Genomic DNA, 26,609 nt, shown 5'->3' on the forward strand with positions numbered 1-26,609 from the left:
CTGGGTCTCTCATTTAGAGCAGGGCTGGGGGCCTGGGTCTGTGCTTTAGAGCAGGGCTGGGGGCCTGGGTCTCTCATTTAGAGCAGGGCTGGGGCCTGGGTCTGTGCTTTAGAGCAGGGCTGGGGCCTGGGTCTCTGGGTCTGTGCTTTAGAGCAGGGCTGGGGCCTGGGTCTGTGCTTTAGAGCAGGGCTGGGGCCTGGGTCTCTGGTTTAGAGCAGGGCTGGGTCTCTGGGTCTGTGCTTTAGAGCAGGGCTGGGGCCTGGGTCTCTCATTTAGAGCAGGGCTGGGGCCTGGGTCTCTCATTTAGAGCAGGGCTGGGGCCTGGGTCTCTCATTTAGAGCAGGGCTGGGGCCTGGGTCTCTGGGTCTCTCATTTAGAGCAGGGCTGGGGCCTGGGTCTCTGGGTCTCTGGTTTAGAGCAGGGCTGGGGCCTGGGTCTCTGGGTCTGTGCTTTAGAGCAGGGCTGGGGCCTGGGTCTCTGGTTTAGAGCAGGCCTGGGTCTCTGCTTTGGGGTTCAATTCAGCTCTGCTCACCCACCCTGCTGGGATGAGCCCCAGAGCTCACCTGTGCTGCTCTGCCCCCGAGTGCTTTGGGCTGGAAGGGACCTTCTAAAAGCCATTTATGCCACACTTCCAGAGCCTCAGGCTGCTCAGAGCCCCGTCCTCCCCAGCTGGGGTGTCCCCAGGGGTGCCCAGCTGTGTTCTACAAACCCCAGGAGCACAGACTGGTTTGGGCTGGGACCCTGGTGCCTCCTGCAAGGCTGAGCTGAGAGCGGAGCCACGGTGGCTCTGAGGCAGGAGAATCTGCAAACAGGCTGTCAAACGCCAGCCTCGAGCAGCAAATCAGCCGTGCCAGGGAAGTACAGAGCCTATTTCATGCTAGGATTCTTTTACATTAAATATCCTTATTTTCTGCCTTGTTTGGAGCTGGGCACTTCCCCAGCTGGGCATTCAGCTGTGAGATCTGGCATCCTTTCACACTTGTGTTTTCTTTTGCCCTGGCATCATTCACTTGGTGATGTTTTCATGGACGCTCTGGAAATTGTGCTGCAATTGCAGGCAGTGAGGGATGAGGGCTGGAGATGCCCATCAGCTCCAGCAGCAGCTTATCTCCAGTGCTTGGATTCACTTGGATTTTTAGCAAAGCTGTGGTCAGCAGTTACTTAACAGGGATTTTCCAGGTGAAGTTGCCTTTTTGATATTGTTCTGGTTTATAAATTCGTATTTCCGACTGAGTTTTGTGTGGTAAAAGGACAGAGATGAATTCAGAATTGTCCTCCTCTGAGGAGAAGGAAGTTCTGTTGCTTCTGCAGCGGGGAGCATCAGGGAGGGAGGAAGGTCATTCCCTGATGGATTTTCAGGGTAGGCTGGACCAGCCCTCATGTGGGATAAGCTGAGCTTGGAGGCAGTTCTAGGCTGGACAGAAAAGGGGACCTGAGAGCAACTGGTGGCAGGAATGTCCCTCCCAACAGCAGCAGGAAAAGGAATGTTTGTGAGGAAAGGAACAAACGAAGTCGGTTATTTAATACACACAGGGCGGAGAACACTTCATATATGAACACTGGCTCCGTTTATTCCTCCTGGCTTGGATCAGCTCCTCAGCCTGTAGGCAGTTAAAACAGATGGTCTGAATTTGGGTAACATTCAGACCTTGAGTTGAAGCTAAAAATGGAATTTCATTGGCAGGAAAAGTAGGTCAGAAAGCTAAAGCCCCTAGTCCTAAAATGATGAAAGGCTCCTAATCAAGTGTTCCCTATTACCATTCATTAACCAGAGCAGGGGAAGGAATATCAGAGACCTCTGCAGAAGGGATGGCAAAGGGGTTTATTTCTGTTTTATCCAGTCAGTGAGGGGCTGATTTGGGGTTTATTTCTCTGTTTCAGTCAGTAAGGACTGATTTGGGGTTTATTTCTATTTTAGCCAGGTCAGTAAGGGCTGATTTGGGGTTTATTTCTCTGTTTCAGTCAGTGAGGGCTGATTTGGGGTTTATTTCTATTTTACCCCACTCAGTAAGGGCTGATTTGGGGTTTATTTCTCTGTTCCAGTCAGTGAGGGCTGATTTGGGGTTTATTTCTGCTTTACCCCATTCAGTGAGGGGCTGATTCTCCTTGTGACCCAAAGTGATGCTCTCAGCCTCCCTGCCTTCCACAGCCATCAAGCATCAAGAACATGCTTGAAATATGGGGAAAAGTCCTGAGTATTATTGTCCATCTGATGCAGGCATCTGGCATGGGAGGACTGAGTGCTGCTCTGTAATGCCCACTTTTTAAAAAGTGTCTGTTTTAATGGAAAATAAAACGTCCCAGATTAAGGCATTATTTATTTCTGGCTGCACACACTAAAGGCCTTTTAAATTATTTCATTCATTATTAATTCAAGAAGAATCCTCATATTACTCAGAGTGAAAACCTTACACAATTACCTGCTCAGAGAACCCTTTTTTTTTTGCATCTCAGCTCTCTGTAAAAGGAACTTTTTGGAGAACATAGAGGCAGGAGAGGGCAGGCAGTGCATTGAGCAATTAGACTTTGCTCCTAATAGCAGGGCTGAAGGCTCCCTGCCCTGTCTTAAATCCTTAACTGTGGTGTCAGCTTAAAGGAAATGCTGGCTTTTTGCTTTCATTTCACCCTCATCTTTTTCTTTTCTGTCTTTTTAAGCAGCTTGAGTGTCCATGCTGAGCCATGTCACATTCCAAATGATCCACATACTGTGCATTTTAATGAGCTGCTAACACTGATTATACAAAAAGCAATCTCAGAAATATTTACTGAGTCCAAAAAAAAAAAAAAAAGCCTATGGGGAACTAATTAGCTTTTTAAGAATTGGCTTTTTGAAAGCTTCAGGCTCTGGGAAAGTTGAACTTGGAATCAGTTTCAAAGAAGTTGAAGGAGTGGCTGAAGAAAAGGGAGTGAGTTGTAATGGGGTATTTGTAACAGAGCATTGCACATGCCAGGCTCTGCACGGGACAGGAGATGCACTGGAAGCTGAACACAGAATAAATAATGGAGAGAGAGACAGGAAATGGGATTATTATGCAGAGAAAAGCCACGTAATGTCTGGATCCTTTGTCAGGTTTCTGCAGCTTTCTGGGGGTTGATCAGAGAGAGACAAAATCTTTGTGCCTCTGTCCCTGAGCAGGTCCCTCCTCCAGGGCTCCTCCAAACACTGATATTGGCCCCTCACTGCACTCCAGAGGACGAGAAAATGAGAAAATTCCCGTTAGTCTGGCACAGAGCTGGTTCAAGTTTCCCTTTCTTGGATGTAAAATGCAATGCAAGGTGTTCATATTCCCTGAAGATTTACTTCTGTCCCTTCCAAGGTGATCCCAAAATGTGCCATTTGTCATCAGATGGTAACAGACAAAGGGAATGGAGAATTCCCCTGGGCCAGGCCTGCACCACAAACTTTTGAAGTGAGAGTAACAAAAGCCAATGGAGAAGAGAGGCTGGTTTGTGAATAGTTCAATTTCCTTTGTCTGTATTTGATTAAAACCACCTCAGATTTAACAGGATTTTTCTTTCAAATAGAAAGAAAATCAAGAAGAAAAATAGCCCTGCCTGGAAGTCCCTGCTATTTCCTTGTCCCTTGCAGAGTTTTATCATTCTCAGCAGGACTGAGGCGGAGCTGTGGGAGTTTGCAGTGATGGATGGAGTCACCTCACTGGGAGCTGCTTTCTGCTCCTTCCTCCTGCAGGGTGCAGGCAGCGGCCCAGGCTGTGAAATTCCCTTCAGGAGCCCTCAGCAGCCCTGCCCGGCTCCCAGCACTGCCCCGGGGCTGGGTCTGTCCCAGAGCATCCCTGGGGACCCCCGGCCCTGCAGGGGGGACAGGGACCCTGAGCTGTGTCCCAGGAATGTCCCCGGCCCTGCAGGGGGGACAGGGACCCTGGGCTGGCCCCAGGAATGTCCCCAGCCCTGCAGGGGGGACAGGGACCCTGAGCTGTGTCCCAGGAATGTCCCCGGCCCTGCAGGGGGGACAGGGACCCTGGGCTGGCCCCAGGAATGTCCCCAGCCCTGCAGGGGGGACAGGGACCCTGAGCTGTGTCCCAGGAATGTCCCCGGCCCTGCAGGGGGGTCCGGGACCCTGAGCTGTGTCCCAGGAATGTCCCCAGCCCTGCAGGGGGGACAGGGACCCTGAGCTGTGTCCCAGGAATGTCCCCAGCCCTGCAGGGGGGTCCGGGACCCTGAGCTGGCCCCAGGAATGTCCCCAGCCCTGCAGGGGGGACAGGGACCCTGGGCTGGCCCCAGGAATGTCCCCAGCCCTGCAGGGGGGTCCGGGACCCTGAGCTGGCCCCAGGAATGTCCCCAGCCCTGCAGGGGGGACAGGGACCCTGGGCTGGCCCCAGGAATGTCCCCGGCCCTGCAGGGGGGACAGGGACCCTGAGCTGTGTCCCAGGAATGTCCCCAGCCCTGCAGGGGGGACAGGGACCCTGAGCTGGCCCCAGGAATGTCCCCAGCCCTGCAGGGGGGACAGGGACCCTGAGCTGTGTCCCAGGAATGTCCCTGGCCCTGCAGGGGGGACAGGGACCCTGAGATGGCCCCAGGAATGTCCCCGGCCCTGCAGGGGGGACAGGGACCCTGAGCTGTGTCCCAGGAATGTCCCCAGCCCTGCAGGGGGGACAGGGACCCTGAGCTGTGTCCCAGGAATGTCCCCAGCCCTGCAGGGGGGACAGGGACCCTGGGCTGGCCCCAGGAATGTCCCCGGCCCTGCAGGGGGGACAGGGACCCTGGGCTGGCCCCAGGAATGTCCCCGGCCCTGCAGGGGGGTCCGGGACCCTGAGATGGCCCCAGGAATGTCCCCAGCCCTGCAGGGGGGACAGGGACCCTGAGCTGGCCCCAGGAATGTCCCCAGCCCTGCAGGGGGGTCCTGGGCTCTGCTGCCGCCCCAGGGGGGTCAGGGTCGCCTTCCCCAGCTCAGGGGTCCTGTCCTGATGGGGACAGGGGCTCCTGTCCCTCTCCTGCAGGTTTGGGAGAGCTCTGAGAGCCCAGAGCCTGGCACAAGGCACAGGGAGGGAGAGCAGAGTGCCAGGGGTTTGTTCTCTGGTTTTTGGGGTTTATTGCCAGAGGTTCTCTGGTTTTGGGGGTTTATTACCAGAGGTTTGTTCTCTGGTTTTTGGGGGTTTATTACCAGAGGTTCTCTGGTTTTTGGGGGTTTATTACCAGAGGTTCTCTGGTTTTTGGGGTTTATTACCAGAGGTTTGTTCTCTGGTTTTTGGGGTTTATTGCCAGGGGTTCTCTGGTTTTTGGGGGTTTTTTTGCCAGGGGTTTGTCCTCTGTTTTTGGGGTTTCTTGCCAGAGGTTTGTTCTCTGGTTTTGAGGGTTTATTACCAGAGGTTCTCTGGTTTTGGGGGTTTATTGCCAGAGGTTCTCTGGTTTTTGGGGGTTTATTGCCAGGGGTTTGTCCTCTGGTTTTGGGGGTTTATTGCCAGAGGTTCTCTGGTTTTTGGGGGTTTCATTGCCACAGGTTTGTTCTCTGGTTTTTGGGGTGTATTGCCAGAGGTTCTCTGGCTTTTGGGGGGTTTCATTGCCAGGGGTTTGTCCTCTGTTTTTTGGGGTTTTTTTCACTCTCCTGGCTGGTTCAGGCTGGAGCGGCCCCGGGCAGCCAGCAGCCAGCAGCCCCCCCGTGTCCAGCACTGTCCCCAGGTCACATCCACCCATTTCCAGCACTCCAGGGATGGTGACCCCACCCCTGCCCTGTGCCAGCCCCTTTCCTGAGGAATTGTTTCTAAAATCCAGCCTGGCCCTCCCCTGGCTGAACTCGGGGCTGTTTCCTCCTGTCCTGTGGCCTCTCCCAGGGAGAAGAGACTGATGGCAATAAAGGGAAACAGAGCAGATTTCTCACTGCTCTGGTTTAGGAAAAGCAGTGGCTGAGCTCTAAGCTGCTGGATTCAGTTCACAGATTTCCTCTGATTTTGGCACATTTTGTGCCTTTGGTGTCCCGGGGGCAGTTAAGCCCCTGCAAGTCTAAACCCTCTTTTATCCAGTGCTAGATCAAAAATGCCTCCTAAAAATATCTCCCATCTGAGCAGGTCTGAGGGCAATCACCCCTCCCTCCTTCTGAGGAAGGCAGGAAGAGAACAGGAACAGGATTTGTCCCTCCCCAAAATGAGGAGCTGCTGAAGCCCAGGACAGAACCCCAGAATGGTTTGGGCTGGAAGGGACCTCAAAAATCATCCCCTACAGGGAGCTGGGATCCAACACTGGTGCAGCTACAGCTGTTTATCCCAAAAAGGTTGGGTTTTGGGCTCTTTTCCAACCTTTATGATGATCCCTGTCCTTGGTTCTGGTGCTGCAGGAACCCAAGCAGTGCATCCCAACTGCTGCTCTGCTGAGAGCAAAGTTTCCTTGCTGTTTTTGTTTTTAAAATGAAACCATTTCCTGTTAAAATGAATAGGGGGGGTTCAGGCTTTAATGGAACCAGAGGTTTCCCAGTAAAAGGAGCCTCATTCCCATCACTGTGCTCAATAATTTTATCTCCTGTAGGAGCTCTGTCCCCTGAAAAGGGAGGCAGAGCTCCCCTGGCCATCAGTGGGAGTGGCAGGGTTGGTGTTGGGGCAGGTCTGGTGTTGGTGTTGGGGCAGGTTTGGTGTTGGTATTGGGGCAGGTTTGGTGTCCTGGCAGGTTTGGTGTTGGTGTCCTGGCAGGTTTGGTGTTGGTGTTGGGGCAGGTCTGGTGTTGGTGTCCTGGCAGGTTTGGTGTCCTGGCAGGTTTGGTGTTGGTGTTGGGGCAGGTTTGGTGTTGGTGTCCTGGCAGGTTTGGTGTTGGTGTTGGGGCAGGTTTGGTGTTGGTGTTGGGGCAGGTTTGGTGTTGGTGTTGGGGCAGGTTTGGTGTCCTGGCAGGTTTGGTGTTGGTATTGGGGCAGGTTTGGTGTTGGTGTTGGGGCAGGTTTGGTGTTGGTGTCCTGGCAGGTTTGGTGTCCTGGCAGGTTTGGTGTTGGTATTGGGGCAGGTTTGGTGTTGGTGTTGGGGCAGGTTTGGTGTTGGTATTGGGGCAGGTTTGGTGTCCTGGCAGGTTTGGTGTTGGTATTGGGTCAGGTTTTGTGTCCTGGCAGGAAAATGAGGGTGGAACTGGGGCTGCCTTCACAGAGCTCACGTACCACCAGCCTTGCTGGCATTTCTGAGGATGAGCTGGGAATGTTTTGTGATTTTTATTTCATTTGTTTGGTATAATCGTTGTGCTTTGAACAGCAAAACAGTCTGATCCTTGTCTCTGTCCTGTCTCAATCTCATCTGTAACACAGAACAGCCAAAGTTCCTTGCCTTGCTGGGGGAACAGAGTGCTTAAGCACTAAGCCCTGGTAATCCAGTTTGTTTTCCTACCCGTAGCTGTAATGTGAAGATATGCACAGCCTGTGCCTGATGTAAGCACTGAGATCATGACAGGCTCCCAAATCCTTTTATTTTAATATTTATTTAGTTGATAAACGTCACATTTTTGTCCTTTGTCTGTCATTTCCAGCAGGGGATTCAGCCCCAGGGCAGCTCCCATTCCTTCCTCTTCCCTCTGCCTGGGGATTTATTGGCACAGGAGCCCTGCAGGTGCCACAGGTGAAGGGAGAGGCTCTGGGGACGGGGCTCAGCTCCTTCCTCCTCAGCCTCACCTGAAGGTGAGGAGCAATCCTTCCCCATCCCCAGAGTCTCCTCCTGCTCTTTGTCCACGGGACTCTGCTCTTTGCACTGACTGTGCCCAGGCACTATTTCCACAGTCATTATTTACACTTAGATTAAGCATTCATATTATCCAGAACGTGGCATTAATAATATCAAAATGCCACTTTATGCCATGTTTAAAATCAGAATTTCCTATTGGAAATCAATGAGAACATCTTCCTAAAAATTCAGTGACCTGCCTGTCCCTCCTTATATAAGCAGTGTCTATATTTATCAGTGCTGATCTCAGCTGCTGGGCTACCTGGCTGCTCGTGGCTCGCACAGAATCCCGAGATTCCGTGTTTCTCACACAGCCAGCTCTGTCAGGAGAGGAGGGTTCTCCTCTGCACCAGGGTCTCAGCTCGCTCCTGTTCAAAGCAGAGGCTGCAGGGGAAAGGCCCCAGCCCCAGGATTCTCTGGCAGCCCCTGGCCAGGACTCTCAGCCACAGCAGGGGCTGTTCCTTGAGGTGCCACTCCAAGGTGAGAGCAATTCCCTGCTCAGAGCACGGCTCCATCTCTGGGCTGGCTCAGGGAGGAGCCTCAGCTCCATCCCAGAGCTGCTGAGGGGACATCCCAGAGCTGCTGAGGAGCCCCAGCTCCATCCCAGAGCTGCTGAGGAGCCCCAGCTCCACCCCAGAGCTGCTGAGAGGACATCCCAGAGCTGCTGAGGAGCCCCAGCCCCATCCCAGAGCTGCTGAGGAGCCCCAGCTCCATCCCAGAGCTGCTGAGAGGACATCCCAGAGCTGCTGAGGAGCCTCAGCCCCATCCCAGAGCTGCTGAGAGGACATCCCAGAGCTGCTGAGGAGCCCCAGCTCCATCCCAGAGCTGCTGAGGAGCCATCCCAGAGCTGCTGAGGAGCCCCAGCTCCATCCCAGAGCTCCTGAGGAGCCATCTGCACACCCTGACAAACTCAGAGTCGGAGCAGGGGTGTCAGGAGCTCAGTGCCCCTGTAAGCAAGGCCCCTCTCTGCCTGCTGCAGTAAATCTGTGTACACTGCACGTGGCACACAGCATTCCCCTCTCAAATCCCACAGGGACTGGGGCTCTGCTTGCTGAGCTGAGGGCTTTGTGTTTCTCTGGAGGTTTTATCCGTACATTGGTATATAGCTGTACATCCATCTCCTGCATCTGATTTAGTCTGGGGTGTAATCACTAAAAAATTGCAGGACAACCTCATCACCTGTAAGCATTCTGTTGGGAATATGTGCAGCACCAGCAGAAATTTAGATTAAAGATGTTAAAAAAAAAATGTATCTTTTCATCAGTGCTTTCCTCCTCATTAAACACGGAGTTTGCTCATAAGCATTTCCCAAATAAAAAGGGAGAAATAGGCAAAAGCAAATACTCTGCAATTAAGCTCCTTTGAATTTCCCCAGAAGGTTCACCTGAGCTTAATTTAATTTCCCTTCATTCCTCCCGAGCCACCTGTTTGGCTGGGCTGCAAAAAGAGGAGTGAGCAGGGGGGGCTGGGACAGAGCCCCCAAACCCTGCAGGGGCTGCAGGAAATGCAGGAACAGGAGCATTGCTGGATCCAGGTGCAGCCCAGGTCTCACCTGAGTGGGCTCCACTGGAGGGCCGGGCTGGGGACAAGTCAGACCAAGCTCAAATCTCTCTGAGACTTTTTCTTTCCCTTTTTGGTTTTCCCCTCTGCATGCCAGTGTAACATTCCCTGCCTTCACACTTGCTGCTGTTCCAGCATTAGGTGTGCCTTAACAAAGATCAGGTTTTAATCGAAGCCAAATGTCAACGAAATTCACTCCCTGGGGGCTGCTCTGATGTTTCACTTCTCCAGTTCACACCCGGGCAGGAGGAGCTGTTTGGGGAGTGCTTCAATACTCATGAGGTGTTGGTTCAGTGCTGTTTCAGATGTGGACTCCTGTAGGGTCCTCTGGGCAGGTAAATGGACTGCTTTGACTTTCAGTGATTTTTCACCCATAACCAACTCCGTGGATCAGCACGGGCTGGCCTTCAGCTGGGCAATTTTCAAAGTGCATTTCTATTCATGAGCTGTCTGGCAGTCACTATTTCACAGCCACAGGAGGTGCTTAGATTTACAAAGGTGTTTATATTTACAGAGAGGGGATCTGGAGAGGCTCAGGGCTTGGCCTTGGTGCTGCTGGATTCACATTTGTGCTCAGGGTGTGTGCTGGGGGTGCCTGGCTGGGAGCTGCCCCTGGGCAGGGCAGGATGGCAGCACAAGCCCAGAACCTTCCTCACCTGTGAAATCTGCTCTGTGCAGATTGGCTGTGTGGGAGGGAACCTTTGAATTCTGGACTTGCAAAAAAAAAAAAAAAAAATTAAAAAAAAAATAAAGAAAGAAAGTTGTCCCCAAGTCCTGGTGGTCTGGACCAGGTGGAGCACAAGGACCCTGGCTGCTCTCCAGGAGAACAGTTCTAAGGACCCTGGCTGCTCTCCAGGCCCACCCGGGCAGGGCTCTGTGCTCAGACCATGCTGGAGCTGTTGTTTTGTTGTTTTTAGGACCCTGGCTGCTCTCCAGGCCCACCTGGGCGGGCAGAGGTGCAGGACCCTGCCCCACATCCCTCCCTCATCCCTCCTGGGCGCTGCCCATGGTGCTGCTTTGGAGCCTTTCCGGAGTCTTTGACTGCCTTGAAAAGAACTCGATGCTTGTGTGGTTTTATGCAAATCTGCTCCGTCTGTCACTGCCTATTGTACGTAAAGGGGCTGGAAAATGCTTTTTTAGCAATGCACGAGGCTATTTCTGCTGAAATAACCACCGTAAGCACTTCCATGACACAGTCTTGTTTTCCATAATTGTGGCACAATTACCCACGGATAGAAATCAAGGATGATTCTTACAGCTGGCCTAGAGACAGAATGGAAAGTTGGTACTTTGGAGTTCTGCAGAATCAGAATGCTGAGTTGGGACAGGGGTGCCAGCTCAGCCAAAGCCCTGGGGAAGGTGGCAAAGCCCAGGGAGGGGGTGGCACCTTCCCCACCTCAGGGAGGGCTTCAGGGTGTGGAGATGATGCAGAGAACCCTCTGGGCTGGGCTGGTTTGAACCAGGGCTTTAAAATCCTGGCACAGCAGCCATGTCCCTGCTTCACTGTGGTTTTCAAATGGTTATTAATAAAACATAGCCCTGTCTATCTCTTGATGCAGAGAGACCTTAGTCCTGGTACAAGCCCTCCCATCTATTATTTATACAAGCATTTAACAGCTCTGACATATTTCAGCAGTAACACCAGGCACTTGTTTGCAAACCAGAATTAGTAACAAAATATGAGACTTCAAAAGGGTTTTTCACATGCATGTGACTGCATGGGAACCATCCCCGGGTCACAGCAGGAATGATGGGCATTGTGCTGTTTTCTGAGATTTTCAGCAGTTTCAGCTCTTACCTTCTATCTCCAGGTTAGAAGAGCCATTCAAGTCAGAGAGTATTTCATATACCTGTGTGTGTGTAAATGATATCTCTATATGTATAAATCTATTTATATAATATCTCTATATATATGGCTGCTAATTTAATTTATATATGCAGCAGCGGCTGGCTAAGAAGTGAAGAGATTAATTGTGCTGCCTTATTAGAATCAGGAAAGCTGATTGCCTTTCCTGCCTGGTCTCACTCCTGATGGATCCATGGATGGATGGATGGATGATGGATGGATCCATGGATGGATGGATGGATGGATGGATGATGGATGGACGGATGGATGGATGGATGGATGGATGGATGGATGGATGGATGGATGGATCCATGGATGGATGGATGGATGGATGGATGATGGATGGACGGATGGATGGATGGATGGATGGATGGATGGATGGATGGATGATGGATGGATGGATGGATGGATGGATGGATGATGGATGGATGGAGGGATGGATGGATGATGGATGGATGATGGATGGATGGATGGATCCATGGATGGATGATGGATGGATGGATGGATGGATGATGGATAGATCCATGGATGGATGGATGATGGATGGATGGATGGATGGATGGATGATGGATGGATGGATGGATGGATGATGGATGGATCCATGGATCCATGGATGGATGGATGATGGATGGATGGATGATGGATGGATGGATGTTGGATGGATGGATGATGGATGGATGGATGGATGATGGATGGATGATGGATGGATGGATGATGGATGGATGGATGGATGGATGATGGATGGATGGATGGATGGATGGATGGATGGATGGATGGATGGATGGATGATGGATGGATGGATGGATGATGGATGGATGGATGATGGATAGATCCATGGATGGATGGATGGATGGATGGATGATGGATGATGGATGGATGGATCCATGGATCCATGCAGGGATGGATGCTCCTGTGAGTGGAAGATTCTACCTCCTTCCACAGAGGATCACCCATTCTGCTGCTGAGGGTTCAGAGAGCTTTAACAGCACTTTCCAAAGCCAGGGAATGACCACTGCAGTGGCAAAGGCTCCTCTGAGAAGTGTCCCTGAGCTGAGCTGTGGTGACCAGAAAATCTGGCTGGGCAAGGTCAGGGCTCCCAGCACTGCTGCTCCAAAGCAGGGAGGGAGGCACAGAGCTCCAGGCAATCAGATCCTGCACCTACACCTCTGTACCCTTGAAAACAACAACAAATCTCCTGTAACCACTGAAAATAAACAGGAGGACCCCAAGTACCAAGAATAAAGGGAGGGAGCTCTATCAAACATTTAGGGAAAAACTCATTGATCCTGCACTACTGAAGTAGAGGGAATTTTATGGTTGACTTTGAGGGAAGCAAAAACAAGTCTTTGAACTGGATTACTTCTTATTTTCATAACACTGTAAAAATATCTCCTGCTCATATGAAAACAAGTCAGTGTTATCTGCACTTCCAGGGCACTGAAGCTTGGGAGTGTGAGCCTTTGGAAAATGAAGCAGGAAATGGGTGACAGATCTAAATTTCTCCAACTTTAGCCCAGTGAAAGGACCTTGTAAAAACAAAGTGACTTTTCCTTGTGTTCTCCAAAGGTGAGAATTCACATGATGAGCCTGAACCTGCTTTCCCAGCTCCTGGCTGGTGGTGTAGGTTAAACACTCAGAAATAGGTTACAAAGGACTCGAGTGCTGAAGAACAAATATTCCTCTGGTGACTTCTTGGTGGCCTAGTTCTGGGCCAGCAAAGTCAGAGGAGACAGAACATTTCAAATCGCACTGAACAGTGCAGGAGGCACCTTCAGGAGAGGTCCAGGGAGATGTGCAGAGGGAAAAGGCACCACTGGCTCTGGGAGCTGCTGGGCTGGGCTGGTTTGCAGCTCCTGGCAGGGCCTGGCTGGGGCTGGAGATCAGCAGATTGCCCTTGCACCACCCCCAAGTGCCTCCTCTCCATCCCATTCCCCTCTGAAACATGGAATTGCTGCTGACCACGGCTTAACACAGTCCTTTAATTCATGATGTGTGTGGATGAAGATTTGATTAGAAGTTGCCCTCAGTTCTCCATTGAATGAAAAGGAAAGAGCCCTTCAAATGCTGTCTCTGGTCAGTGGGAACAGGTCCCAGGTGTTTTACAGGTGCTGCCCTTGGAATGCCCTTCCCAGGGACTCACAGCCTGCTCTGTACCAGGCTCTGGTATTTAAAGGTTTTATGGGACATGAAATAATTTTGCTGGTTAAAAGCTAAACTTTATAGTGTTTCTATTTTTAATTAAATATTAATTGCAGAAGATGGCTCTGGAATTGACTGTTCAGATCATTTAATCCATATAGATGACCTTTAGGTTGAATTTATTCTCTCAAGCTTACACCGCCCTCCAACCCCATCTGGGCACTGACCTCATCTCCAGGCTCCTCCACTCTTAATTAGAAAGATGCCAAGCCCACACTCCTCTTTACTGTTTATTAACGCTGCTCTGCTGAGGATCCTGCAGGAGCTGCTGATTGCTGCTGTAAACTTTGCCAGGCACTGCTCTGTGTGCAAACAGCCAAGTGATTCCTCCTCAGCCCTGGAGCCCCAGGTGCACTTCAAAGGGGGCAGGAAAGGGGAGCAGTTTCTCCTGGAGCTGAGAAGTAAACACACATCCTATGCTCCTTTAGTGGAACAGAAGCGTTACTTGAAAAATCTTTTTATTTTTTTCTTCCCTCTCCCAACCATCTTAATTCAGTTCTTTTGATGCTGATAAGCAGCTTTGTGCAGCATGAAATTTCCTACCAGGATTCTGAGTTGCCTGAGAATTCAGGTATAAAACCAAACCACTGGCCAGCAAGAAGATGTGTGTCCATGTGCTGAGAGCTCTGAAAGGATTAGGTTCATTTGCAAATCTCTGTTTGCTGCTGTGAGATGTGATTCTACTTCTGCCAGTGCACAAGTACAAGCACCAGGATGGTTAAAGGCTGAAAAGTTCATTGAAAAGGCAACTTAATGACAAGGGTAAAGCAGCCTGCTCTGTTTGCTTGTCTGTGGGACTCAGAGGGGAGGGTTCAGTTTGCACTTTAAATTTCTGGAGTTCCTCTGGCACACCTGGCTCGTGGTTTCTACTGCTTTGATGCTGATGTGCATTGAATGATGTGAAAGCAAAGATAAAACCCAAAAATCCACCCCAAAACCCAAAAATCCACCCAGAGCCCCAAAGAGCTGCTCCAGAGCACAGGGACTGTGCCAGGAGCCCAGAAAGGCTCTGGCTCCCTGCACATCCCTGCCCACGGCACTGGTCCAGAGAGCAGCACTCAGTCCTGTGCTGCTCCTGATGCTGCAGTGTCTGCTGTCATTCATTGCAAGAGCAGGGGGGGATGCAAAACAACGGAAAACATTTAAATTATTATTCCTTCCAAATCTGCTTTTGCCCTCTGGGGTGACAGAAACCACCTTGTGTGCTGCTCAGGATAACTGAGGCCTGTCAGGGTGCTGCTCCAGCTGGGGGATTTGACACATGGATCAAGTCCCTTAAGCCTGCTCCTGAGGATTTGGAGATTTTTGTAAAGCTCAAATGCACAAAGCAGCCTCTGAGCTGTGGCTGCTGGATGGATCAATGCAACTGCATTTGACTTTTCAAACAAAAGCTGCCATGTTCCTCCTCTTGCCTCCTCTCCTGGAGTTTCCATTTAATGTTTGATAATGCTGCTGCTGTGCTCACTGTTGTTTTCCAACGAGAGCCCCCTTAAAGCAGGCAAAAAGCCCCTAAGAAGAAAATCCATGAGCTCTTTGAGCACATTTCTTGGAGCCCTCCCTTTCTCTGCCCTCCTTACAACAGCAAGGCTATTACAATTCCAATCTAGACATAAACCAGCCAAGTTCTTCAGCTGGGAAGTTTGAAATGCCTGTGCTAAGGAGCACAGAAGGGCTGTGGCAGCAGCTGGTTTGAAGGGACTCCCAGTTCCCCCCGTTTCCTCACCAGTTTCCCCCAGTTCCCCCCAGTGTCCCACATTCCCAGCCCTGGTACTTTTGGCCCTGCACACCTGTGGCCAGGGGGAGCTGGCTTTGGTTGCCCCCAGCTGCTGCTCCTGGCCCAGACAAAGCCCCAGGGCTGCCCCCAGGGTGTCTGTCTGTCTGTCTGTCTGTCTGTCCTGGCACAGGATGGCACTGGGGCACCTGGATCCCACGGATCTTCTCCTCTGGGCACCTGGAGCCTCAGCACAGCCTGACCCAGCCCTGCACAGCTCTCCCGGTGCTTTATGAATGGACAGCAGAAGTAAATCTGATTATTTCTCAGCCACGCGTTGCTGCCTGTAATTGCCCAGATTTGGACGTTAATTGGTCAGATTGCTGCCTCAGCACAGGGCTGGACAAGGCAAGAACAGTCACAGGAAATGCTGAATGTCCTCTCCTCATCACAGCCAGCCACACCTCTGGGTCCTTGTCCTTGTCTTTGGAGAGGCTGTGATTATGTCACAACCACAACCTAACCAGTGCCATTAGGTCACGCCTGATTCGTGGATTTGTGGATTTGTGTTTGCATTCCCTCTGCTCCTGTACCTGGCTGTATTTTTGGTGTTTTTCTGCAAGCTGGTTTTGTGCAGCAGGAAAAGAGACCCTAGCAGTGAAACTTGACTGAAATCCATCTGTGCAATTTGTACCTTTACTCAGCTCCTACACCTGTAATGATTTTCACAGGCAGATGAGTTTTGAGCACAGGTGCTTCAGGAACAGACACTCCAGACCAAGGCCTGCATTACACAAATCCAATTTTAAAATTAAATTTCCGATGCCTAAAGAAAAAGATTGCAGGGAGCTAAAAAAAGCCCTGAATCTGATGGTGAACATGAATATACCAGCAAGTCACACTTCAATAAACCTCAGAGCAGGAGCAGTCCCTGGAAAAAGGCTCAGCTTTAACCTCTGGCTGCAGGCTGAGCCTGCACGTGGCAGCCCTCGAGTCCTCATCCCACTCCTTTGGCTCCCTGGCTGGATAATTTCCCTCCTGCAAGGCAATGCTGGGCTGCTTGACTGAGTATTTCCAAGCACCCAAATCCTGGGGCAATGATTTCGATAAATACAAACTGTGGGACTACTGCCTGGTCTGGAATGGAAATCTGCTCTATAATGCAGATGGAAGCAGTGCAGCTGCACTGTGTTAATTGAGTATACAGCAAACATATGGCAGTACACCTCCAGACCAACAGGCACACAGCTCTCTGGGATGCAATTAGCGCTTGTGCACGCACAAAGAATCAGCCCTGAACTCCAAAAATGCACAAGTGCTGACCCCTGAGTGGTGGAACTGCAGGTGCTAAACTGCTGCACCTCCGTGGCAGGAGTGGTTTTGTCATCACCGAAATGCTGCTGAGGTTGGGGTGTTCCAAAGAAAGAGAAATACCCAATTTTCTTCTGTTTCTGATCTCCTTTGGTGCACAGCTCCTACACCAGAGCTTTGTCTCTGAGGAACCAGAGCAGTGGCTCAGGGAAAGCAAGGCAGCCCCAGAGGGAAAGATCTTCCCCTCTCTGCAGTTTGTGCAGCTCTTTCTGCAGGTTTGAAATAGATGGAGAATTCCTGAACGCTGTTACTGATACAGACACTGCCATTCCTGGTGTGCTCACAGCCACAAAATCCTGTCCCAGCCAGGAAATAATTGAGAAAATAACAGTGGTAGGGCCTGTAATATTCCATTACTGGCTGTTACTTGTGCAGGGGCAGTGCTGGGTGCTCTGGGATCCTAGAGAGGGACAGGGAGCACCAGCCCAGGTGAGGAGAGGCTGCCTCTGGATGGGACAAAGCCCCCGGCTCTGAGGGCACCTGCATTTCACCAGACAGAGCTCCAAGGGGGCCAGCACGAGAGGAGACACAAAGAGAGGAGCAAGGAGCCCTCCAGGACAGCTGGGACCTGTTTCCCAGAGGTGCTTTTTACCCAATTCCAGAGGATCCTGCCTGGGTGTGCAGCAGCTCCCTCCTCTTGCTCAAACTACTCAAAAGGCTCAAGGCTTCACATAAAATGGTTTTGTGCCTCATAGGGCTCGAAGAGAGGGGAACTTCACTCTTGGTGGTGAATTGGTGGGGGTTGTTATTTATGATTTGGGCTTGAAGAGTATCAATTCACTCTTGGTAGTGGATTGGTTCTTATTTATGGCTTGGGCTCGCATTTCCAGCAGCTGGTGCTGCAGCTGGCTGCACATTTTGCCCCCAAAAAGGGCGACTTCAGGGCAGTGAATTGATGTGAGTGAGCCCGTGTGAGCAGTGCTCAGTGCGGACCCTGAGCCAGGCTCGGGTGAACTGCTGGGATAGAGCCAGCCCCGGCTCTGCCCCGTGCCTCCTGCACTGGAGATGGGTGTCACTCCTAGGACGGGCACTTCACACTGGCTTTCCTTATTGCCAGCCTGCTGCAGCAGCCTATAATTAGTTTTCACACCTTGGCCATGTTTAACTCCCCTCTGTCTCATCTGTTAATCTGCTAACAAGCAGCAAATGTGTTTTCGACTGGGCTCCGAATGGGAGGCCAAGACCTCATAGTTCACCTTCTGAGGGAGCTGCTCGGAGGGCACAGTTCTTAAATAATTTTCAAATATCTTGTATTCATGCAGTTTTTACAGCCTGAACAAAAATGAGATTGTATATCTTAATATTAATGCAGAAAGTTGTAAATGGACTAAAAGCTAATAGCATAAAATAATCTTTAATTTCCTTTTGGTGCGGGGAAACGATTTAATATGAGCAAGGTACCAGTCTGACAGCCTGGAAGAACCTTCCATGAGTTAAGCAAACCAGCAGTTCCTGTTCTGTCAGCGCTGTGGCAGTTTAGGGGGACTGTTCCAAAAGAGGCCTTCAGTGGGTATTTGGGGAGGGAGGAAGATGGATCTCCTTCCCCGGAATTCAGATGAGTGCAGGAGTTGCACTCTGCTGAACACAGGTTTAGGAGATGGCAGACTGAACACGGATTTTGATTTTAATAGAGGTGAGGTTCTCCCTCCTCCAGTGCCGTGCTGGGAATCTCCAGCTGAAGTTTTGACTTGGTGGGTCACATCTCCCTTGTCTGGACACAAATGAAGAACAGCTCCTTTTCCATTTCCCCCACATTTGAGCTCACTGTTGCAGCAGTGCTGCTGTGTCTGGAATATCAAATGTGAGCTGATCTGGGCTGGTCAGAGCAGGGGTGACCCCTGTCCTGCTCATCTCCCAGCACGGCCGTGCCAGGCTCACACAGGCGTGTGCTGCTCCTCTGTGTCAGCCTGACTTTATTCATTTGTTTCTTTATTTATCTGTCCATCACTGCCTCCAGTTGTTTGCATAAGAACGGAGATTAAAACTCCTGCAGTAATAGCTGGAGCTGGAATTGGATTCTGAGCCTGGGGCCCTGGGCTGATTGGAGCTGGCAGGGGCTCGGCAGAGGCTCCCCTGGTTAGGGGTGATGTCCTGGCCTGGCCCTGCTGCCCCCCCAGATTAGGGCAAGATTGTTCTTCCATTTTCGTGTTCTGCAGCTCTCACTGCCCAAGGCAATCAATGGGAGCCGCCTGTGCCGTTCGTCCTAAGTCTCTTTTCCAAAGAGCTGCTGCTGATCATCGACCTTTTTTATTCCCATTGTTAATCCCCCTCCCTCCTTCAGTGCTCTGGTCATTTACTAATCCCAGCTGCCGTGTGCGTGGATGTGGGGAGATGGAAACCTAATCTCAATGAGGTTTTCATTCTCTGGCTAATGTACTTAGAGAGATTCACAGGATTGAAGCTGTTTTTAGGGTTGGTAGTGCAGCAGATGCCCAAATGCCCACTGCTACCTGGCCTGGGGAAGGGAATCCACACAGCCATGGATTTGGCTGGGCTTTATTCAAATGCAGGCTGGTTTTATAGTTATAAATTGCACTCTTATCCTTCCTGATAATTTCACTGAGACACAAGTGGTCTGTTAAGAGGTTTGGAGCCTTTCCCAAGCAAGGAGCTTCTTTAAACAGGAGAAGGGCTGAGCCAGAGCCCCTCTGTGGAGCAGAGCAGGACCTCGCGCCTCAGGGTGCACCAGGGGAAATTTAAATTGGATTTTAAGGAAAATTTCCTCCCAGAAGGGGCTGCCAGGCATTGGAACAGCCTGCTCTGGGCAGTGGTGGGGGCACCATCCCTGGAAGTGGTGGATGTGGCACTTGAGGACAGGGCTCAGTGGCGGCCGTGGTGCTGCTGGGCTGATGCTGGCACTGGGTGACCTCAAAGGTCTTTTCCAGCCTGAACAATTCCACGATTCCCTGACTGCCCCCAACAGGAGCCACGGCTGGGGGGATGCAGCATCTCCTGGGGCACTGCTGGGCAGAGCTGGAGCTGCACAGGCTGTTCCTGAGCAGAGCTGGGAGAGGTGGGGAGGATTGACAAGTTGAACGTCACAGGCGAGTTCCAAACGAATCTGTTGTGATAGGTATTAGTCATAAGGATAAACTGCTGGGAGATTTGCATTTTATTCTCTTTATCCTCCTTCAATCCCAAACAGCCCCTTCTGCCCACCCTAATTTGGAATATTGAAGGGGATTTGCTGCATTTTTTAGTAATTAAAGGTCCTGGAGAACAGTGAATTCCTTTGAAGGGAGTGATGTGTGTGCACAGCTCCTCGTGCCCACACACTCACAGAACCATGGGCTCATTAGGGTGGGAAAAGCCTGCAAAACCATGAAATCCAGCCAGCACCCAGCACTGCCCTGCTCACCCTAATCCCTGGCCCCAGGGTGGTGCTGGGTGACTCTCAGGAATCAGACTGATCCCTGGTTTGTGCTCATTCCCACTGGGAATCCTCACTTTGGTTCTGCTCTCTTCTCCCCTCTGGATTATTTTGGGGGTTCTCAGCTCCTGGCTGAGCTCCCACCCCACTGCAGCCCTGCAGAGCTGCTTGTACACCTCAAACACAGCAGGACTTCCACACGAAGAGCCTGAATTTATCTGAGCTCTGTCATATGCTGGTCTCATTGTGTTTTATGACCTTTAATTAATTAAGCTTCATAAAATTCTAATCATGCTGGAAATATTAATCCTGTTTTAAATTAACTGGCCAAAGAGAGGTGAAATGTCTTAGCAGGCTGTGGGTACCTGGTTTGAACCCTGACGTGCTCCAGCCTTGCTGTGACCCAGCAGGAAAATTCACCTCCCTCCGGAATTCAGGGGGGGCCTTTGGCTCCAAAGCTCCTGTGCTGGATTCTTCCTATTGCACGTGGATGTGACCCTGAGCAAGCCACGTTTTATCCCAGGACCCACACGGCTCCTGCTTTGGGAACAGTTTCAGCAGGAGCAGGAGTGAGAATTCCCTCTCCTCCTGGCTGCCAAAAACTTCCACGACTCCTTAATTCCTTCCACACAAGTGCAGAAGGCAGTCCTATTTTATCAATCTTAGCCTGGGATTTCTTGGCATTAACTGACTGGTTATTTCCTTTGGAAGGAGGGTTTGTGAGTGGTTATTTAAAGCTCTGCTGCACCTCCCTGGTGAGGTGTACCAAATCTCTGTCCTTCCGAGCAGGGAGGCAGAATGTGAGTCCTGCCACGTCTCACTGAGCCTGCAGCCAGGCAGGGCTGGGCATTGCTGGGGGTGTTGGAAACTCTGCATTTCTGTCTCTGTGTGTGTTTTCATCGTCTTCTCATCTGTGTGACCACTGCAGTTTGATCTGCCATGAGGGGCACACAGGGGCAGCAGTACCTGAGACCAGGGATGCTGCAGAAAAGCAGCTTCTCAGGCAGAGAGGTGGATGGCAGAGAATTCACCTCCAGAGCACGGAGTCACAGAATCACAGAATCACAGAATGGTGGGTGCTGGAAGGGACTGCTCCAGCTCCAATCCTGGGCAGGGATGGCCCTCACAGAGAGCCCCAGCTCCTCTCTGCCGAGCCAGGCAAGCAGCACAAAGTGCTGACAGGACAGACTGACACAGCAGCCACCACTTCCTGCAGGGATTGACCGAGAGATGTGGAATCTTTTGGGCTCTCTCCAGCTTCCCTTTCCTCCATCCTTGTCTGTGCCACGAGAGTCTCCAGTGTCTGGCAGTGCTCAAAGTTCAGGGGCAAACATCTCCCCAAACAGAGATTTCCTTGTCCCTCCTGCCCTGAGCAGGATTCCTGTGCTTGGGGTGACTCTGGAGCTCTCAGTGTGCACAGAGAGCTCTGCCAGGAGCTCCTCAGGGGCCTTGGGGAGTGCTCGGAGCCCCAGGAGCTGCTGGCCCAGCATCCCTTCCCTGCAGGCTGGCCCTGGGCACTCCCAGCACGGGGCTGGGGTCTGCTCCACGCTGTTCATGGAATTAAAGGGATAAAAGGAGTAACAAGTTCTGCTGAGCTCTGTAAGGCTTCTTCTGTGCCAGAACTTCTGAACTGAACTGAAACGGGTCATGAAAGGCTCCAGAGAGCAACATGGATGGGATGGGATGGGATGGGATGGGATGGGATGGGATGGGATGGGATGGGATGGGATCCATGGGATGGGATGGGATGGGATGGGATGGGATGGGATGGGATGGGATGGGATGGGATGGGATAGGATGGGATCCATGGGATGGGATGGGATAGGGTCCATGGGATGGGATGGGATAGGGTCCATGGGATAGGATGGGATGGGATGGGATGGGATGGGATGGGATGGGATGGGATGGGATGGGATGGGATGGGATGGGATGGGATGGGATGGCATGGGATGGGATCCATGGGATGGGATAGGATGGGATCCATGGGATAGGATGGGATAGGATGGGATCCATGGGATAGGGTCCATGGGATGGGATGGGGGCAGCAGGGCGGCTCCAGGCTCTGGGGACACCCTTGTCCATTCTGTGCTCTCTGGAGGACTGGGCAGAGTTTGCAGGCTGGGAAGCCAAGGCTGAGCACGTTGGTTTCTCTCTCTGTTTCCGCACATCCTCTCCCCAGAGTTTCCTGTCCCCCCTGATCCACACCCCCAGCAGCAGAGCAGGTACTTGAGAGCAGAGGAGATGAAACATTTCATTATTTATTTCCCTGTGGTGATCTCTGTACACTCGAGTCAGGAGATTTGATTACATTTACATTAGCATGTTAATAATTCATCACATCATCCAGACTCTTAAATCCAGATGCAGGAGGTATTAGCAGTAAAAATACTCTTCATCTGTATTTATTTCTGGACACGTTTGAAACATTTGTATTTTTCTTACTGCTTTGGGCTTAAGCAGGAGTCCTGTCACTGTCCCCAAGTACCTGCAGTTTAAGGAACTAGAGCTGGGGATGTGTTCCGTGGCATTTTTCAATGAAATTTGCATTTATTGTCTATTCAGAAGGTGTTTCTGCTGTGGCAGGGGGTGGAATGAGATGAGCTTTAAGGTCCCTTCCAACCCAAACTGTTGCATGATTCTGGATGTAAGCTTGTACATATTCCTACAGACACAAATACATATATTCATATATATATTTGTATGTATGTATGTATATTGCTTAGGCATCTTCAGACACCCACAAATTTAGATTTTGTTTAGTCAGAAAGCTTCACAGAGTGGAAACGGGAGGCTCTGAGCTAAATGATGTCACAGATTTTGGATCACAGTGAACACAGGCACTCACAAAATAGGAAATTTTTGAGAAGATCTGGCAAGATCATTCTGGATAACCTCAGATTTGGTTTGAAATAGGAAGATTAACATCCTGATCACAAGGAATAATTGTTACAATATTTCACATTGCACTGGAGCTTATTGCTGAAATCCTCTGTTTGACACTGCTGAATATTCTGCTATTTTATCATTTGCTGACTTGCATAGCAAATGGAGAATTCTGTCAGGAATGAGAAGTAACAGTGCTTTTCTCTTTAAATAAAAAAATAAATACCAGTGGGTTTCTCAGGCTGCCTGGGCTCTGCTGCAGTGAGGTTTTCTGGTGCCTTTGGAGCCCAGGGGAGCACAGGAGCATCACTGCCCTCCCCTCACCGTCCTGACCTTCCCCTGATGGGATTCATCTGCTGCCACACAGAAAACGCCCCAAATTCTACAGCCCAAGAGGAAAGTGTGTTAGACTGAAGGAGGGTGCTGACAAAGTGGGTCATTACTAATGCTGGGAGGCCTCTGGGCAGAGGTGCTTGGGAGGAATTGTCACTCACAAGTTTGTAATTTCCTGGGTTTTGTCATTTTAAAGCCAATTCTGAGCCTGGCTGATTTTGTTTGTGAAACATTCAGTTGGGTTTAATTGCCTGCTTTTCTTTTATAAATCTGATCTGATAATGGGAGGTCTGGAGGCAGATTCATTTTGTGGCAACAGATTTCCCTCTATCCTTTGCCATGGTGTGTGGGTCCTGAGGCAGGGGATTGCACCGAGGTCCCAGCGAGGGCGCAGGAGCTGAGAAGGGAAAGTTCAGCTCTGGCTGGCACAGGGCAGGTTCCTAAACCCCCCTGCTCGCTGCCAGTCCAGCTGTGGGTGCCACACCTGGCACAGGGCAGGTTCCTAAACCCCCTGCTCGCTGCCAGTCCAGCTGTGGGTGCCACACCTGGCACAGGGCAGGTTCCTAAACCCCCCTGCTCGCTGCCAGTCCAGCTGTGGGTGCCACACCTGGCACAAGGACAGAGCCAGTGCCAAGGGGCAGGGGCTGGGCACGGGTGCCACTCTGGATGTCAGCACTAACCCTGCTGGAGGGGGCACAGAGGAGCCCCAAAACCTGACCAAGTTTCTCTCCCTTGAGAGAATTGATTAAAAATAGCCTTTCTTCTTTCTTTCTAAGCCATGATAATGGACTTCTTTTTTTTTTTTTTTTTGAAATTGTCTTGATAAGGACACAGTGAGTTTGTAATGGAAAAGTTATTTGGGAAAATAAATGAGGTTTCTAATCTTTTCCTTTTTCCTTCAGCACATATGCTCTCACATCAATGCATAAGTAACTATTAATTTAACACCTGTTTTCTTTGAACCGTTATTTTACTTTTCTCCACATTTTAATCCCCCTTGGTAGTAATTCTCATTTTTAGGAGCTGTGAGGTCTCAGAGAAATCTGATGCTCCAAAGTGTGCTTGGGATGCTCAAGCTTCTGGTTCTTGTCCTTCCCCAGCTCATCTCTCCCTGTGCCTGTTTCTGCACTTCAGTAGCACCCAGGCCCTTGCAGCAGTGTTGGTGCTGTTTGCAGGGCTGGAATTCCAATTATCTCGAGGCTATTTCCCTCCAAGGAGGTTTGTTAGCAAGTGCTCAGTCCTGCTGCAGGAAATGGCTCTCTTAATACCTGGAGTGTGTCTCAAAAATTGTTCTGACATCAGATGTCTTTCAATTACACCTGTTCATCTTTATAAAAACAGTTCATTTGCTTAATTAGGAAATGATAACCACGGTGCTCTAATGAGAATGGCGGTGTTCTGAAACAGCTCAGTGTTTCAGGCCCTGAGAAAGGCAAGGAGGCTTCCCCTGCCCAGGCCGTGCCAGCTGCAGTGCCCAGCCTGGCTGGTGCCAAGGGACGCCAGGAGGGAATGGGGCTGCTCTGAGGGGCAGCTGAGAGCTGCTGCAGCCTGGCCCTGAGCTGAGCTCCAGCCCCAGCACTGCCAAAGCTGAGTTCTCCTGAGCTGAGCTCCAGCCCCAGCCTTGCTAGAGCTGAGTTCTCCTGAGCTGAGCTCCAGCCCCAGCCTTGCTAGAGCTGAGTTCTCCTGAGCTGAGCTCCAGCCTCAGCCTTGCTAGAGCTGAGTTCTCCTGAGCTGAGCCCCAGCCCCAGCCTTGCTAGAGCTGAGTTCTCCTGAGCTGAGCCCCAGCCCCAGCACTGCCAAAGCTGAGTTCTCCTGAGCTGAGCCCCAGCCCCAGCCTTGCTAGAGCTGAGTTCTCCTGAGCTGAGCCCCAGCCCCAGCCTTGCTAGAGCTGAGTTCTCCTGAGCTGAGCCCCAGCCTCAGCCTTGCTAGAGCTGAGTTCTCCTGAGCTGAGCTCCAGCCCCAGCCTTGCTAGAGCTGAGTTCTCCTGAGCTGAGTTCTCCTGAGCTGAGCCCCAGCCCCAGCCTTGCTAGAGCTGAGTTCTCCTGAGCTGAGCCCCAGCCCCAGCCTTGCTAGAGCTGAGTTCTCCTGAGCTGAGCTCCAGCCCCAGCCTTGCTAGAGCTGAGTTCTCCTGAGCTGAGCCCCAGCCCCAGCACTGCCAAAGCTGAGTTCTCCTGAGCTGAGCCCCAGCCCCAGCCTTGCTAGAGCTGAGTTCTCCTGAGCTGAGCTCCAGCCTTGCTAGAGCTGAGTTCTCCTGAGCTGAGCCCCAGCCCCAGCCTTGCTAGAGCTGAGTTCTCCTGAGCTGAGCCCCAGCCCCAGCCTTGCTAGAGCTGAGTTCTCCTGAGCTGAGCTCCAGCCCCAGCCTTGCTAGAGCTGAGTTCTCCTGAGCTGAGCCCCAGCCCCAGCCTTGCTAGAGCTGAGTTCTCCTGAGCCAGGGTCCCCAGCAGGAGCAGGAAGGGGGAATTGGCTCCTGGGCTTCTGTGCTCCCTTCCATGCCCTGGGTGAAACTCCTGCAGCCCCTGCAGCCACTGCAGGCACTGTCCCTGCTCCTGCAGCCCCTGCAGCCACTGTCCCTGCTCCTGCAGCCACTGTCCCTGCTCCTGCAGCCACTGCAGCCACTGTCCCTGGTCCTGCAGCCCCTGCAGGCACCTTCCCCGGTCCTGGGCAGGGGCAGGGGCAGGAGGAGCTCTGGGCTCTGTGTAAGGGAGGGGGTGAGGAGTGCCAGGAGTTTCCAGGTGTTCTTCACAGGAGCTCTGGACACTCTGCCAGCCCCTCCTGCCTTCCCTGCCCAGAGAAAAGGGATGGCAAAGCTCCTTCCCTTCTCCTCCCACAGCTCCTTCCCCTGCTCAGCTCCTTCCCAAGATGTGATGGCACAAAGCCCACCTTCTGCTTTTTCAAACAAATCCCATTTTTACTCCAAGGAAAGCCATTTGGAACGCACTTAGCAACCGTCAGAGGCTATTTTTAGCTGCCATCAGGGTGTAATGTACAAAATGTAGTAATCTCATGCTCGGAGCTTTTTCCCCTCTTCCCAGAGGCCTGAATTGCTGCCACTGAGCAGGAGTGGGAGAGCTGTGCTCCTGGGCTTGGCTCAGGCTGGGTGCCCTCATCTCCTCTGGCACTTGTGGCACTGCAGGGCAGCCCCGGCCTGGGCGCTGTGCTGAGCAAGGCAAACCAGGGGAGGGTTCCTGATCCCTCTCTACAACAAGCTCTGTGATCGAGGGGGTTTGTGGGACAGGGATGCAAAGAGAGGATGGACAGAGAGTGAACCAACACCTCCATGATTTCAGAAGGGTGGGGAGCACTCCCTCCTCTCCAGAGGGCCAGGAGAACTGGGCTGCAGGTGTTAACCCCGCTCCTGAAATGCACTTCCCATTTTGTGCAGGTGCTCTGGCTGGGGCTGGCAGCTTTGTAAGCGCTCAGGGTGTGGGGAGATGTTCTCCCACTCCTCTGACAGTGCTCACTGAAGCACAGGAAGGGAGGGAGGATGGTCTTGGGGCTGTAGAACTGCATTGGGACCCCAGTGCTCCCAAATTCCCCTGGAATCCTGAGTGGGACCGTGGCCCTGTGTGTGCTGACTGTTCATCAGAGCTCTGCGTGGCAGAAGGGATGGGGCTCCCGTGCTCCCTTCCAGAGCGACCTCCTGGGCCAGAGCAGAAATAGATTTTAAATAATTCATTGAATAAAGTCTAGGAT

General features: G+C 51.6%; 1 protein-coding gene across 3 annotated transcripts in view; it reads right to left on the minus strand.

Moving 5' to 3' along the window:
* The window catches only part of KCND3 (potassium voltage-gated channel subfamily D member 3), a 101,875-nt gene that overhangs the window by 33,902 nt on the left and 41,364 nt on the right, over positions 1–26,609 (minus strand). The gene's annotated exons all lie outside the window — the stretch shown is intronic.

The sequence above is a fragment of the Molothrus ater genome, chromosome 25 (assembly GCF_012460135.2).
Source record: "Molothrus ater isolate BHLD 08-10-18 breed brown headed cowbird chromosome 25, BPBGC_Mater_1.1, whole genome shotgun sequence".
In the NCBI taxonomy this organism is placed as follows: Eukaryota; Metazoa; Chordata; class Aves; order Passeriformes; family Icteridae; genus Molothrus; species Molothrus ater.